Raw genomic sequence first — 17,748 nt, forward strand, 5'->3', positions numbered from 1 at the left:
ATATTAAGCACAAAGTGTTTTCTGTTTCAAAAGCTTTAGCATAAAATAGAGTTCACAAGTGTGATTTCTCACCCATAACTTTTAGAATATATGGACAGCGTTTGTTTTTGTACTTCATGGATCAAGGGAATATTACAAATTTAGATCATCGCACAAAATAGTAAACTGCCATTGAACAAATTATAATTCAGTTTAATTTTTTCGAACTTCATACACCTAATCGTTAACAATAAGTAATAATTACACGTAAAAGTTTTAAACAACCATTATCACGATTTATAGCATCCGTCCAGAAGATGCAAGGCTAAGCGGCTTAGCCTTGAAAAGTCCAGATATTTAAGGTCCACTTCATCCCACGGCTGCGCTTTCTCTTCCCCATAAAAACTGCTGAACCTGCAAAATTAAACACTACTCAACTGAGCGGTCTCTCAACAAATTGAACCAGCGATACTAACAGTTTTAGGAACAGGCGAATGCCGGTCCACTGCGCGGGGTAAACCAGCGTCTGCACCCAGTTCGCATGCGCCCTTTTAACCTTGTCGCCAACCTGTTGACTAATTGCTGGACAGTTGTCGTTGACCGCGGCTAAGAAGTGTCGATACTGTTCAGCGGCCGTCTCTGTGGAACGGAAACGTAGGAACGGAACAGTGACATGCAGTCGCTGGTCTACTTGATACGGTCGCTGCGTCTCGACTTTTTCCGGCCAAGGTGATGCGACGTGATAGAACAGTTTATCCAGTAAGGGAAAAATGCCAGTAGGATCTGACGCACCGTATGTCAAGAGCACCAAGTTCTCGCACACTGTCATTAGCTGTGATAGCGTACGGCAAACAAAATTCCCGTCCTGCTCATCTCTGTGCAGACCCAGGAACTGACGCCGCGGAAGATTATCGTTATCCCAGCCGTTCTTAGTAATTATCATGTTCAGGCGAGTTTCCTTGGCTTTCAGTACGTTGTGCACCAGCAGAAGCAGTGACGTTAAAGAATTGCTGAAGAGGGAACTATCAAAAAGCCACACAAAAAGTGTTTGGAAGTGCGCGGAAGCAAATATCTATACTTCTACTCCGCGGCAATGTACACGAATTTAGTACTACGTACCGGGCCAAATCCGTTAGCTGCAATTCTCGGCTAATGACTGCCAAGCAGTCGCTCAAATGTGCAGATGTAAGCTTGCTGCCCCTTAGATCAGCCCCAAACACGTAATTCCGCCTTTCTGGAACATAATTTTCCACAGAAGAAAAAATTAAAAGTATCGCAACTCTGTAAATTTTTAACTTTAACAGCAATTCAGTACAAATGGCAACCACCCGTGGAAGCGTGGCAACTTTAAGCGGGTCAAACCACTGCGAATGACAGCTCCTTGGGAAACAGTTTTTAAGCAGTTTTCATGCTTGAAGACCTTGTTTATGTGTTCTTGCTCAATCACCTGTTCTTGATGCCAAATACTGATTACAAAATTTGTAAATTCGTTCAAGACCACGGAATAACACGTGGTCATGATTCCAGAAGAACAAAGTTTTCCCGACTCTAACTTGTAAGTCGGTCAATTCGTTTTGGCCGTCGAGACAGTGGTGGGGTGGTAGGTTTTGCAGTGATGGATTTTTAGCTGTTCCCATAGGCTTTCCATGTCAAAGTTTTTGCAAGTTTTCTTTCAAACTTTTGTTTTTTCCTTAAATTTGACTTTTATTGGCAAATCTGTACGTTAAAGGCTATCGAACGGCATTGGAGTTTGGATGAGTCGATGACATCGATGACACACACGGAATTTTGTTAAGGCTTATCCTTTTATTTATGGTCACTTCTATGCGCCAGGAAATTTCCTGGCGCATAGCCAATCTGCTGTGCGCCAGGAAAATTCTTGGCGCATAGTCGTTTTGCTATGCGCCCGGAAATTCGCCGCCAAATAAAAATTTATTGTTCTAAGTTATTAATAACCTAATACTGTGACTTTGTGAAAGTACTTTCTGCAGCATAAAAATACATGAGATTCATTACAAAAGGTACAAACTACCCTTTCGAATAAGTCAATTTTTACGTAAAATTATGAACTGGAAACCAGTAATACTTGTGATGGGCGATGGGCGTTACACCTAAGGAAGCATTTGCGTCTGCTCGAAAACAGCACGACAAATAGAAGCGAGCGTTTTTTTGCCATGGTAAAAGCGGAAATGAGAGGATAAGGCCTGCGAACACCTAAGAAAATGCACCCGCGGGAATGCATTGATGTTGTTATGGCCGCGTTGGGAAGTAAAACAGCTCCGTACAGTTTTGCCGAATTCTCAAATTAAGCAAAAAAGAAGGGCATGTACGATTTCCCGGCAGCCGAACGGAATAAGTAGCAACGGTCTTACCGGCATGTTAGTACCTGGGTGTGTTGTGAAGTGCAACCGACCGTACCAGGTTATTCAACAAGCACGATCGGACTTGCGAAAAGGTCTATAACTCTTATCCAGCCTCTTTGTGATCCCACCGGCTGTCATCTTGTGACTTTAAAAGCTTCTTGGCTCCCTACTCAACCCAAAAATCTCAGTACTATGTACCCTTGTATGGAAACCGACGGACTGTATTAAGATGTAAACATGGATACAATGCAGTCAAGGAAATTAAATTCACAGTGAGTGTCTTCCCGTCCCGCAACAAGGGATTGGTTAGAATAATTGTGGGATATTTGCAGCACCGTTTTGAGTCGACCTTGTCCTTTCAAAAAACGCAATATCGAAAGCGCCAATTATGCCGAAAAGTCCACATTTCGAGACTGACTAAACGAAATTTTTGAAAACGGAAGCGTTGAAGAAGCCGCCAAGAAAAGGAGGCGTCAATAATCACGCAAAGCCCGAGCCGCAAAAAAGTTCGGTGTGTGTTACCGCAAAAAAAGATCGATGATATTCGAAAGCGCAGAAACGTCCCGGAGAAAGCCGTCTTGACGAAAAGAACGGTGTGCTCACTGTGCCAGTGATAAAGAAACCGTGCCAGTGATAAAGAAGTGACAGTGGTAAAGAAACAGGCTGTAATCGTAATCAGACGTGTGGGTTATGATTAGACTTCGTAAAGTGATATTAACAACTTGAAAATACTCAAATTTTAAGTTTGCGAGAAATTTCCTGGCGCACAGCAAATTGACTATGCGCCAGGAATTTTCCTGGCGCATAGCACTTTCGTTTATTTATATAGATTCGTCGAGTAAAAGTACGAGTAATTACCCGTGCACTTAGTGTGCTATGAATATCGTTAGAAAAAATAACCTAGAGTACGTATTTAAGAAATGCGCTTTGATGTGCTGAATCATGCAGAGCAGAAAAAAACTGAAGTTTGAACGTCGTGAGAAACCAGATGTTGCATGCCATTGATGCATCGCATATTTCCATCGAGTGGGCTATTTGAAAAGCGCCAAAAAAATGAAAGATTACTGCTCTTTACCGTTTAATCGTTGAGCTTTAAGGCCATGGCTAGTTCGGCTTTATTCCTAATAGGCCATTTTGCAAAAGAAAGGCGCTTTACAGATTGAAGACTGCTCTATCCGATGGTAAAAACATTGAAGTGATAAAATTCCAGGGTTTTGAAATATAAATTTTTTAAGTTAGCTGCCTAAACTGAGTAACGATGCTACCAGTGACTGGCCCGGCTCACCATTACGAACGAATATGCAAGTTAGCGCATCTGCGATGAAATCAATGGAGAGCACAGAATCGGGATACGCATCTTTTGTTCTACTGCCAGCCATAAAACAGAGCACTGGTCAGCGGAATCAAAGCAAACACCGAAAGACAATAGATTTTGATCACACTCAAGTGTGGTAAGAAGCGGGCAAGGGCTGTCTGGATAGTCACTATGGTTTGATATGTGTGGTGGGCTGAAACAGTCAACATGCCCACGAGTGATGTAAACTTGCATGAACTTTCAAAGGCTACCGTTCAAAATGCACCAGATAAAGTTTGAAGACTAACTCCTAATTCAGGCGATCTAACATGATTTTGAAACTTAATGCACAGGGTGTAGAAATACCTTAAAAGTATAATTGCGAGAGCGATTCTGAAAAAAAATTGTTTTAACTCAGGTTATTTACGAAAATCGAAAACCTAAATGTGTTTTTTTAAGTTTGTGAAGTTTAAAAATTTTTTTTCAAAAAAAGCCCTCGCAAGGTGCAGGAGGACTATGTTTACGATTTTCTGGGTGGTCTATCTAAAATTCTGTATGGTTGCCTGAAGACTAGTTAATTTTTGAGCGTGATTTATTCAATTCACATTTTAAACTGAGTGTTTAAAGCCGATCTTTCCGGTTTAAAGTAGTGAATTTTTCTCAATTTAAATTGGATATAACGAAGTATCAAGAAAGAAAATATGATTTCAAAAAACTTAAAAAACCGACCTTCTTCATCTGAATAAAGCCAAACTAGCCATGGCCTTAAATGCAATCGGTACATTTTCAAATTATTGTGAGTTATTACCGTGAAATGTTACCGGTCCCAGTTAAATCCATCATACGAGTATTTACTAAGCTCACGGCTTATTTTAATTTATTAGATACACCGTTCTACAGTTAATTAGACAAATGCTGATACTAAAGAATTAATTAGCTAACTGGTAATTATTTTTGCCCCTATCATGTACCGGACTTACCGGTGACACCACTTCCCTCAAGGTGACCACTCCGTAAACTTTTGAATTACTTCCGCGCTTTGAATCCTTAATATTATAACGTAAACTAAAATGAATAAACGTATGCGTACATTTTTATAATTATTTCTAATTGTTTAAAAACAGTGTTTACGTGAAACTACAAATCTGTGTGTTTCGGGAGAGTGGCTCATGAAACACGGCATGTGGCACACGTGTGTGCATGACCATGTCGTTTCATTCAAATCACTTTCGCGCCGACTGATAACATCTGGGCAGTAACACCCTTATCTGGTGCACCATAACAGCTGTCTTGAAATAGAACATATTTCTTTCAGACACCACAAAAACGGATCTCTGCTGACAAACATTTGTCGGCAAAGGGCTTCTACATTCCTGCTCTTTAAATATAGGGGGAACTCAACTGCTGAGGCCAGCACTCCCTGTACTTGCTGCCGTCAGCCGGCTGAAGTTTTACGTTGTGGCTAAACATGGTGCTTATGTACCGCGCCTGATTTAACCGTATGTACTCCCGTAACGTCACACTCCAGGCGGGCGACGGCATCAAGTACAAGGAGTGCTGGCCTAAACAGTTAAATTCCCCCTATATGCAAAATATGTTTTGCATTCAGTACTGTTTGAGTATTTCAATTATAAAGAGGCACAAACGCTCAACTTCATGCATCTTTTAAAGATAAATTTAATGCATATAAATAAGCTATCCACATTATGACCTCAGTTTGCCACTTTGCACTAATTAAACTACGTACATGGCGCTGAATTGTTTAAATTAACGGCGATTACTAAGGAAGGCTGAACAAAAAACAGTGCGTTGCAGTTTTGCAGGATCAGTGTTACGATGTTATAACTACAAAGTATAATTATTACACCGATTAATATATTACTACTTTACGGAAAGCACTGGCATATAAATTCCTGTTATTAACATTAGAAAGGTCATGTATTAATTATATGCTGCTTATATCCATATGACTTATGAAGCGATGCCATAAATATTAGCGCAACCTGCAATTGCATTTTGGGCTATACCGTACGTTGTGACCCTGAACAGTTAATGCTCCTTGAAGATTAGGCTTTTATTCTAATTTTGAGGTATTCTAATTTTATATGTCGACAAATATAAAAGTTATTGCAAATTTGCAAATGATAGATTTAGATACGACAAACTTTGAACAAATAGAACAAATCCGTACAGTTTATGTCTGTGTGCGGCAAAATATGACCCGTTACAAAAAGTGCTGATTTAAGGGGTACTGTGAGTCATAATAAACAGTGGGTCATAATAAACTGCATCTGGGTAATTTTCCGGAGCGGACTGACACCAGCTGGCAGTCGGTTAAACTAGAATAATTACAAAGACTAGTCTTTGTACACTATTTAGTTTACGGCTTGTTTTCGTACGGTCTATGGAGAGTCTGTAGCCAAAATGTTACACGATTCTGATTCGCACATTTTAGGGGGGTGGTTTAGCACAGCACAAGCATCAAGTTACACAAAGGAAGATACTGTAAGGGACTATCTATAAACTACGTTCCCGAAAATTTGTTCTGTACGTAGTTTGTGTATGGTCCCTAACTATACCGTTAATTACAAATTTTTAGTACACGAATAATACGTAATTTGCACAGCGAGTCCGCGACGGAATGTTTTCGCTGACTGCGAAGTAGGCAAGAAAACGCCACTTCGTGTTTTTACATGACGATAACTTCGTTACGGTTTTGTGACAACTTCTAAAATTTGGACTGCTCATTGCACTCTTTACTTAATTATTTCGGATTAACTTCCAGCTAATCAGCTACGAAGGCGAATCGGTGATTTTGTATGCCTATGTCGTGTATTATCGAAATTGTAATACTACTTCGGGAGAATATGCTACTGTAGTATAATTATTATACGTAGGCTGATAATGCTGCTGCTATTAACGCTGTATGGGTTTTATGTTTAATTTACAATAGCTGTAATTAGCGATGTATTTAGTTAAATTATTTTAAACATGCACGAAACGAGCATCGACAAATACCTCATATTATTATTTTAGTGAGAAGCCGACACCGACATGCTTTTTACTTTCAGTTAATGCTGACCTGCTCTATTCTCTATTACTCTGTTCACTGTTGCTATAATGCATCTGTTTTATTCGATTTATTGAGCTTTGATGCACAGGTTTACAGTCAGTGCATATTAACGTATTATTATACGTAGATCTGGTTACATGCGCACATTAACGGCTTATTATTTAGTACACCTGGTACAGTATTTACATAGTTGTAAAAGAAATAAATCTGATTTTATTTTGGCCGGAAATGTCTAATAGCGGCTATAATTGTGGTTAATTCTTTTGTTCTTTTCAACATTCTTGTTGCTGCAAGTTATACTCGCAAAACCGTACGGTGCACGTCCCGTATTTCATTCTGAATGGGTTGTTGCCAATTAAAATGTTGCAGTTGTACTTGTACATTACTTGCGTTGCGTGTAATACGGGGATTCGCTGGACCATATGGTGCATATTTCCGGTCAAGAGTTAAAAGTTATCGAGATATTACTTTAGCAGTCTTAGGAACACTCAGCATTTTAATAGTCAGACTCAGCCTTTTAGTACTCAGACTCAGCCTTTCAGTAGTCAGACTCAGCCTTTTAGGGGTCAGACTCAGACTCAGACTCAGCGCTTCAGCGCGGGCCTGCTGATACTGACATTGACATGGTGCCGAGAGCGAGTGCTGAATAATTGAATGCTGCGATTTGGAGAAAATGAGATTCTCCGGGATGGACGCACAAAGTGTAATACTTTCATTTATTTTTCTAATTAATTTAGAATATGCCGCCATGTTGGGCCGCATTTTCACTCATTACTCTGTTCATTTACCGAGGTGTTTTGGTTTTCTTTATTGCTGTGCTATGGCCTCGAGGGACCTCGGCGTCCCGCCCCGTGGCATGTCAGGAGATCGGCGCCACCGCCCAGAATAGTGGGGCTGCGTGGGTATCGCACCGACTCCGAGTTCGCCTCGTATGTGCTGTGTCTACGGCCAGAGATTGGCATTGCATGCACATGGCCGAGACGTTTTGATTTCATTCTGTTAGATTTTGGCTCGACAGCATGGAGACGTCCATGCTGTACGAGATGGCCTTCGATATTTGCGCATGCTAGAGTGACCCTTCGGGGCTGTTTCGATGTTGTGGGTTTCGTTCCTTTATTAACATCTGCCGATATTAATAAAGCTATCGTTTGTGGCGTCTTTGTTTTGGTTGCCTTCCTGTGCAGCGCGGGCACAGCGCTTACAGAGGTACACTTATCGAATCACTTTTAAAATTTGTTTAATCTTTTATGGTTGTGCAGCGCAAATAACTAAGGCGTTGTATGCAGATAACTAAAACTGCGTCTGGATTTCTCCAGTTTGCAGCTAATTGCGAACATAGTACAATTATCCAGGATGTCCCGGCACCAAGTTTGTCCTGACGGCTTAATCTAACTCGAAAGCTTTAATTCTTTTTTATTAAACTTTAAACAGCCAAGCATCGCTCCAAATTCAAATAGCCAACAGGAGATGATTTTTCGTTAGAACAGGCCACTGCCTCTCCGTACGTAAAGAATATTTTATGAATCTTCCATAACGACAGTGTATAATTTTGCTCAGGAACACACAAAACAACAAACAAACAAACAACAAGGAACAAACAAAAAAAACTGCCGCTGCAGTAATACGCGCCCTTATATATTCGCACAAAATCAGGAATGATTTACTGAATAAAAGTTTGATAATGTGGAACGGAAATACTACTTAAAACAGTGGCCGCTTACAAATCGCATTGCCGATTCAGTGTTCAGGGAATTTATCGTATGATATAACGGAATAGCTACTCAAGGCCGAAGACGAAAGACTATCATTTTGCAAGTCGAAATTACTAGTGGTTCCAAAAATTTCGAAAAACAGGCGCTGGCTTCAACCTGCATAACATCCGTCCAGGATATACACGGCCAATCTGCTCAATGTGGATACGTCCAGTTCTCGCAGGTCGACTTCATCCCATTCTCCAGCAGGATGATCGAGACGGCAACTGCTGAATCTGCAAAACCAACACTACGTTAAGAATACATGTAGTAATTAAGGTTGACATCACTCACAGTTTGAGAAACGAACGAATCCCGATCCAGTCCTGATGATAGGCCAAGTTCCGCACCCAGTCCGCATGCACACGGGCGATCTTGTCATGTAGATTCTGATTAATGTCCGGACAGTTGTCGCTAACCGCGGCGAGAAAGCGTCGGCACTGATCAGCCGGTGTTTCCGTAGAGAGAAAACGGAGGTACGGAATAACCGCCATCGGCTGTGGCTCTCTATCATCGGGAGGCAACCGCATGGTGCCTGGCCATGAAGAAGCGCCGTAGTCAAACATACGGCACAGCATTGTCTTGATTTGGATAGGATCCGACGCGGTGTAACGGATTAACACGAACTCCTCACAGATGGCCATCAGTTCCGACAGTGTATGGCAATACAGTGACATATTCTGATAATTCCTGCGAAGGCCCAAAAAGGGCCAGCCTCCACCCGCTGTGTACTCCTGGTCGTCCTTGACGATTATCTTTGGCAGTCGGATACCTTTGGCTTTCAGTACACTTTTGATAATTATCGCTTTCCACCCGAACGAACTACCCAGCTGAAGGTAATTATCACTGATTGAATCCTTCTCAAGGAACACCAACGCTCGTGTGTGTTGAGAAACAGTGCAGTCCAGCATCGTTACGAGATTGAAGTGAAGGCAAAATCTGGCAGCGTGGACATTTGCAGCGCTGGGGTTCTTCGGGCAAATCACGGAGGTATCCAAGAATACATGCTGATTATCGGCGAATTTTCGTAAAACAAGCTTCCAGAGCGCGCATACCCTGAAAGATGCAGCATATCAAAGGTCAGACAGATGCTGGTAATTATCCTGGTAATAATCAGTTAAAACGAACGCCGGAACACTAATGAAATCGCAAAAAATCAAATGATGAAATGCTATGTTTGTATTTAGATAGTTGGATAACTTGGATTAATCCATAAGTTGCAATCGATCAAGATTTCTACCCGGTTGTATTTGGCTGTTTCCGAAGTTTACAATAAGATGCAATGAAAAGGTTAGAAGTACTGAGAACGTAAAAACTTTCCGGCCTATCACGCTAACAGTGGTACGGTACATCGATATTCCACCTGGTTTATTACCATGCTGATTATTTGTGTGGATTTGTTCATATTGTACAATAAGTAGAAAAATATTAGCGAGATACTATACTTCGACAAATGCCTTACACGGGGCCACGGGCTCCCTATAGAGTACAAGTCCATATCTGGGCTACCCGCCATGTACTTGAAACAGCCGCAAAACTGCAAGTCTTAGGCCTTGTCCCGAATTCAATGCGAATCTCGCTATGGTACGGTTGCTCAACCGCACGAGGTGGCTGTATGCAGTGGCCACGCCTACAGATACGGTACGCGAAGCCACCTCGCGAGGTGGAGTTGCTGTATCGCAACGAGATTCGCTTTGAATTCGGGACGAGGCCTTAGTAACCGCGCACAAGGTCGGTTGCGCACGCTTCTGGCAGTATTGACAGTATGGTCAACCGTTTTTGTTCGCGGTTACATTAATACTTGCAGTTTTGCAGCTGTTTTAATACTGGCAGTTTTGCAGCTGTTTCAACTAGCGGGTAGCCCGGATATGGACTTGTACTCTACAGGGAGGCATTTGTCGAAGCACAGGTAACTTGCCGTCTCATCCGTAGCTGAGTGACGGTATCCAAATGAAACAGGATACATGCAAGAATCGGATGTGGAAGGTCGCTCATATAAATCAATACGGGTTCCTCGACATCAACTGCAAAAAACAGGGCCTGGATGCTAATTCTGCTAAATTTTACTAGGGGAAAGACAAAGGCTAACGTATGCTGTTCCTGTACTACTTGCTGCGGCAACCGCAGAACACAGCTGCGGATGTCCATAATGCTTAGACGGTCATTGTAGTATGTTCGAAGCTCACCGGAAGGAAGCATGTCACTTATGCAGCCACCAACGGTACCGTCCATCACTAATTTCGAGCGCCCTTCCGCCAGACAACGCTGACAAGCTTCCAGCAGAGATTCGTCATCCCAGAACATACTGCGTCCGGCTGCGTCACCGTGCACTTCCGCACACACGAAGGTGACCTTGTCGACACCTACCCGCACAAACACGCGGCACCCGATACCAAACTCATACCTACCGGCGTCTACCAGACGGTGTTTACCGGCGCAGCGGAATTCAAAGAAATCCGTACCAACATAGCGAGTAAACCCACAACTGGCATCACACACGTCGCCGCTGGCCAGTGTCAACCGACAAGTAGCAACCAGACACCTGGGCATGCCCACCAAATCATGCAGTAAATGCGCCTGGGGAAACTGGATGATATGCTTCCGATAGACCAGCCAGTTAATACGGGCTAACAAACTCGGTTCAGTGTTCGTCGCCGGCAACTGTTCGGTTAAATCATGCCGGAACACGACACAGCCACCCGCCGCACTGTCATGCTGATTATCATCCAAGCGTACAACGCAGAAAGCCCGACCCAACCTGTTGATGTATGTGCCCGGGTGGAAGACCATCGGTCCGTCATCGCCTGCCCGCTGCGCCAGCAGCACATTGTGATTAACATATGGCGGGCTATCGGGGCGTAGAAAATGGTGCAGCCAGAGATGACTGGAATGAATCCATTCCGCTTTCACACTGATCGAATCGAAATCAACCAAAAGCTCATCGCCGTCAATATCCTGAATGTATCCCAGCCACCACTGGCCGTTATCACGCGGCACCAGCACCGTGTTCCCGAAATTCACTTCACGGGCTTGCTGATTCAACTGGCGGAAGTAGCGGGATGTTGTTATCATGTACATTGGGAGAGTCAAACGCACATTAAGACTGGCCATTTTATACAATATTCTAAGTGGCAGCAGTTAGGTCAAGTTATCACTGCGAAACAATCCTGAACAACTTTACTTGCGATTTTGAAAATGATGCAACCGTTGACACATCCGTGTTGGCAAGGCTGGATAATACGAGTAGCTAATGCGCCACACGCACTGTACCTACATTCTACAGCCAACCTATGGGGAAAAACATATAACTGAAGCAACTTGTCCAAACACTACCGATTCGACTGACTGGCGATACCGGCGAAAATTACCACTCTGATGCCCTGCAACCCGGCATGCTCATCATCCATTGCATGCTGGCGTAAACGAAGAAACAGGAAAGTCAAAACAAAAAAGGAAACAGGCAGCGAGACGAAACAAGCAGGTGCACTTACTGTACTGTCTCATACTGTAGCGGCATGGAAATAGCTTGGCCCAAGCTGCCTCTTGTTACCTAATGGAACGAGAGAGGGAGCTCAGATGGAGCAGAGGATTGACGCCATCTCTAAAGTGGAAATCTAATTCTCTTTTCTCAACATTCCATTCTGTTGCTCGGCGTGATCTGTCTGAGTGGCTTGAAACTTAAATTAATCTGGCGTTTGTATTGTGCAACTTACCGCATTCGATTTGTCTTCATCGTTACTCTACGAGTACTTCAAAATGGATACTTGTACCATTGCCGTTTTACTCATTTGCATTGCCTGATTACTGCATTGCTGAGTAACCAGTTGGTTCTAAGTAAGATACAAACCGAGCGATTTTCGAAACAACTACTAGCTTAAGCCCGAATATAGCAATTCGTAAGTACGGCTGTCTTTTTTTTAGGAGTACGATAGGAATGTATGAGCATTCATTCTCTCGTACTCCTAGAGCACAGCAATGCTCGTTCTCTGTACTTAAGACGAGGGGTACCCAACATATGGACCCCTAATTTTTAGTGTGCACTCGGTGGCCAATGCACGGTCAGTTTAGCTTTTGCCGTATGCCACCAAGATGTTATGCTACTATCCGATAATTTTTTTATGAAGTTTCGTACGGTCATTAACAAAATAATGAGGAAATTAGTTTCAGCTCCGACCCCGGTAAAAATATTCACTATTCAACCGATTAGGAAGATACGTTGCCTTATGATAGGTATACGGACAGTACTGACAAAGGGATGCGATTAGTCCGGGACGTTACGACAGCACCCATCGCTATCAGTGAACCGATTCTCTAATAACGCTGTTGAAACTGCAATCTATGCCTGTGCTGGACGAACAAATGAAGCAGAGCTTTAATTTTTATTCAAGATCGCTCACTGCGTTTAGAAACAGACGAATTCCGGTCCATTGCGCGGGATACGCCAGCGTCTCCACCCAGCGCGCATGCACTCCTGTGACCTTTTCCATAGCCTGCTGACTGACTGCCGGACAGTTCTCGTTGACCGCGGCCAAGAAGCGTCGACACTGTTCAGCTGCCGTTTCAGCACAGTGGAAGCGCAGCAACGGAATAATCACGTGCAAACGCTCGTCTGGTTTACAGTATGTCCGCATGCCACCGCTTTCCGGCCAGACCGATCCGCCCGTGCGAAAGAGTTCATCCAACAAGCCACAGGGGGCGGTGGGATCTGAGGCGCCATACATCGTTAGCACCACCTGTTCACATACCGTCATCAGTTCCACTAGTGTACGACAGGCATATTTCTCTTTCCGGTGATTTTGTGCAGACCCAGGAATGCACGCCAGGAAGTACAACCATAATCGCCCATGTCTTTAGCAATTATCATGCGGAGATAAATTCCCTTCGCTTTCACTATTTGTCCGACAAGGCGCAGGAGCGGCGAAAAGTTGTTGCCGGATGCGAAATGATCACGATTCCGTCCCTCTCCAGTCTCCAGCAAATGACACTGTTCGTGTATCCTGTGATAGAGCGCAATCGAGTGACATTACCAATTGGTATTCGGAGTAGCAATACTGCGTGCTGGGAGTTTCAATGGGAAAGCTCGGGTCCTTGAATCTCCATCTGCCCAGCGGGCGGCGATCGAGGATAACGTGTTGCTTTGCGACATTGTTCCCTATAAGAAGATTCCAGAGGGCACAAACCCTAAACCGAAAGCATATAGCTAACACATATAGAATCTTATCATCAATTTTAGTGGCGCTAGAAAATCAGCTGACTACCTGCTCGTCCGTAACAATTAGTTTTCGAAAATTGTAACTCGATCGGTGCACTATTGCCCATGTTTCTTGGCCAGACAGCTAAAAATGAAAATTCGGTACCTTTTATTGCATACGAAATAAATTCGCCCACATAATACAGTAAATTACAGTTATCAGAGAGCCGCTCGTGTAAGTGTAAGGTACAGGTACTGGTGTAATGATAAAGAGCATTTCGTAAATCAGCTATTGATGCACTTACCAAGCTGCAATTTGGCTATCAAAAAGCCGTTAACAACGCTGCCATCTGCTAGTCTCTCTTGTTGCGCGGCTAGGTGGTTTTGACACGCTTCACGCAGGGTATTGTCATCCCAGAACATGCGGCGAGCGGCTGGGTTGCCATGCATTTCGGCGCCCACCATAGTGATCGTGCTGTTTCCCACCCGCAGAAATACTCGACAGCCGAGTTCGATCGTAAAAATTGACGGTCTTATCCTGGGTTCCAGGTGAAGTTGGTGAAGATAGCCACAACTGAAAGTGAAACGATCCAAGCCAACATATCGCCACCGAAATCTACAGTTCTCAATACACACTGGGTCCCCGCTCCCCAGCAACAATCGGCATGTTCGAGAGAGATGCTGGGGCATCATAATCACATCACGCAACAAATACGCCTCTTTGAAATTGATAACGTATTTCCGGTAGATGATGATCTTTACGGAAGAGACTGTGCTCCCCGTCCGCTGTAGGTAGTTTCTCCACGAAATGATGTCTGTGCACCACGTAGCACTCATTCGTAGTGGATTGCCCATTCTGTGTCAGACGGACAACGCAAAACAATCCGGTCAGGTCGACGATGACAATGGCCGGCTGGAAGACCAACGGTCCGCCGTCGACAAGCGGCAGCGCTACCTGCAGAGGAGCATCTGCGTATGACGAAAATGTACGATGGAGGTACTGGTGCAGCCAGACATGGCTAGCGTGGGTCCTCTGGGCGTGTACAGTGGTCGAGTCAAAGTCCACGAAGAACTGGTCGCCGTCAATATCCTGAATGTATCCCAGCCACCACTGGTCGTTGTCGCGCTGCATCAACACTGTGTTCCCGTAGTTCACCTCCCGCGCACCAGAGTTCAGCTGTCGAAAGTAACGTGATGTCGCATTCATGGTGATCGCAAATTTAATTCACCGAACACTCATACTGTAGTAGTCGATTAACATGTGAAAACAAACTGGCACAAACTTTCCATGAGTACTTACAAAGGAAAAGACAACGGCTTCCCTTGGCTGTTTGACCTTGTGTGCACATGTGACTTTGAATTCATATCTAAATCGCGTTTGCGTCTAAAGGTCGTTATGCAAATTGCAAGTGAATCAGAAAACAGAAACTAGCCAGGTGGGATTTACAGCTTAACGCTCGCTGGTCTCGGGGAAGCGTCTACGCTGTACGGAGAACATACAACGAAAAGGGCGTCTCCTCCAAGAAATATTGCTATTCGAAGAAATACATGAACAAATCTGTATGAATATGCATCAAAGCACAAATCTATGTAAAGGGCACACAATTACAACCACTATTCATAACCTGCAGAAGGCACTGACGTTGTCAAGATGTGAGTGATGCTTTATTGTTGCTCGTTACACTGTGGGTAATATAAAACAGAACCGCTCAAACTATAATAAAAAAATCTCTGTAAGCTTATCCACTCCATCCATGGTGCCCAGTACTGACGCCGCGTTCCCCCGTTGAATCTCAATCGACAGGCGCTGTCGAAGAAATTCGTGCGAGCGTACTTCTCCGGTTTGTTGTCGCAGTCTTTTACCCAGCTCCTTGACGATGGCGATGGCCGCCGCTCCCCAAGGGCCAAGCGTTTCAAAAGCGATTGGGACAAAGATATAACGGCCGTTCAGATAGGAATACAGTCTGATTTTCTTTTCCTCGGCTTGCGTAGCGGCGGCTCCCGCTGTGGCGGACGTTGCTTTAACATGTGACGCGGCCACTGTGTCTACGCATGTCACATCCCATGCTAGACACATTCCGCGTTTCCAGGCGAATGTCGTACAGCCATCTGGGCGGCGTTCCGTTGTAGGAGATGTTCCGCGCGGCTCTAACTTTGCTGGCACACCCGCAGACACGCATGCTCTGCAAATGATACTGTTTAATCCACCGTCACGTGGATGCCTTCCCGCGGAAAACGCGCATGACAATCCGTGGTGACCATAGCCATCGACGGGTTTGTGGCATTTGTTACAATCATGGGTATCACAGATCGTAGCACCTAGACGCAAACCGACGCTGATTTTCAAAGCATCGTCGTCCAGCAAGTTTCCAATGTGAGCTGAAGGCAATGCGTTCAACCAGATGCCGGCTTCTGGCCTTGACTGGGCAAGCAAGCGGGCTGTATTCACTTCGTCACCTCGAAACACGTCCAATAACGTTGACAGTGAAACGTTACAAAGTGGCAGATCCCAGGCTTTTTGGGACTTCCGGAGGGCGAGTTCTGGGATATCAGGCTGACGCAAACCTAGTTTCCATAAATCAAGGGCTTCAGTAACGTTTACTACCCCGTAGTCTGGAAGCAGCATGGACACCAAGCCGGACACGGATTGAATCGAAGCCAAAAAGGCTGGGAGAGATAATTCTTCCGACCGGCGGATGCCGATTCCGCCTCTGCTAACAGGTAGAGATGCCTGACGCCAGCAGGGATAGTCGTCGTGATTGGTACGCACATTGGACAACTTCTGGAAACATTCGCGCAATGTTTCATCTAACTGATAAAGCAGCTTAGGATATCTCCATGCGTTACAACATCGTAGCATGTAGATAATTTTCGGTGCGCCGAGGCAGTTTTTTAGGAGAAACAGCGCATGATGGCTTGGAAGTACTTGCAACCGTTCACAGACCAATGTCAACGTTTTGGCTTTTTCTTCCAATAATGGTCCGACAGCTTCGTCCAGTACAGGAGCACCGAGTAATGACATGGTAGATTTCGACAGAATGCGCAGTTTGGGATAACGTTCAAGAAAGTTCTCTGTGACTTTACGTTGGGACTCAGCTGATCCACCGAGAATAAGCAGTTCGCATTTAGACTCGTTCACCTGCAAACCTATGGCCATCGCGCCTTGAATAATTTCGGCAAAACTCGCGGCAACTGCCTCTGGTGTTCCGCCCACGGTTCCGTCGTCGAGAAACCACGCGTTCAACTTCAACCGCAATGCGATTAGCACTGCTCGGAGGGCCAGGCTGAACAGTAAAGGGCCTAGAGGATCGCCCTGTTGAAAGCCGGATTCGGAAGACAGCAATAATTCCTCGAAAAATAACACAGAATGGTGGCCGTAAGCACTACGTAGAAATTCACTGTATTCAGGAAAATGTTCATGCGCTGCGGCCAGGACGGCGTCCCGTGAGACTGTGTTGAAGGCGTTCTTGAAATCGATTTTGAGAACCACCTTCGTCGTATCAGCATCGATGCCAACCGTATCATGTCAAGATCGATGCCAACCACCGAAAGAAGCTGGAAGCAGTGTGAAGGAGAAGATCCGGCAGGCCGTGAGCCGAGGCTGTTCTACCAGTGCCGAGGCGAGCTACTCTTGCAGGCAGAAGGCCTTCAACTTTTTCCTTGGCATCTTTTTCTAGCTGGCATGTCTTTTAGATTTGGACTTGGTGCAACAAGTAATAGGTATTTACAATAATCTTTAAATTTTACAAAATATTACGCCGACGTTATCAAATATGATAACTCATACAGCCGATTATTTTTTTGAATTTTTATATAGAGATAGTGGTGATGCGGATAATGGTGATTTTTAGCTTTTATCAATTTACATTGAACCATACGATATTTTCACCAATGGAGGGTTTACGGACATAATAAACATAGGTCAGAAAAATATTGCAAGTTGCAGTTTTCAGTTCTGCCGAAAAAAAGCGCCTATTATATCGATTAGGTAGATTCTCAACAAATCATGAAAGCAGGATAACAGCCACTCAAGGCCAGCTAAAAAAAACAGAAGTGCAATCGATTCCAGCTGTTTCCAATCTTTCCAATTGGTGATG

General features: G+C 44.2%; 1 long non-coding RNA gene across 1 annotated transcript; it reads right to left on the reverse strand.

The window, feature by feature from the left end:
* Positions 1-13,542: 13,542 nt before the first annotated feature.
* LOC129591417 (uncharacterized) lies at positions 13,543-13,998 on the reverse strand. The gene is made up of 3 exons (XR_008690835.1): positions 13,957-13,998; positions 13,719-13,796; positions 13,543-13,641 (listed from the first exon to the last, which is right to left on the reverse strand). It is a non-coding gene; the product is annotated as an uncharacterized LOC129591417 (long non-coding RNA).
* Positions 13,999-17,748: the final 3,750 nt, after the last annotated feature.

The sequence above is a fragment of the Paramacrobiotus metropolitanus genome, unplaced genomic scaffold (assembly GCF_019649055.1).
Source record: "Paramacrobiotus metropolitanus isolate TYO unplaced genomic scaffold, Prichtersi_v1.0 Parri_scaffold0000046, whole genome shotgun sequence".
In the NCBI taxonomy this organism is placed as follows: Eukaryota; Metazoa; Tardigrada; class Eutardigrada; order Parachela; family Macrobiotidae; genus Paramacrobiotus; species Paramacrobiotus metropolitanus.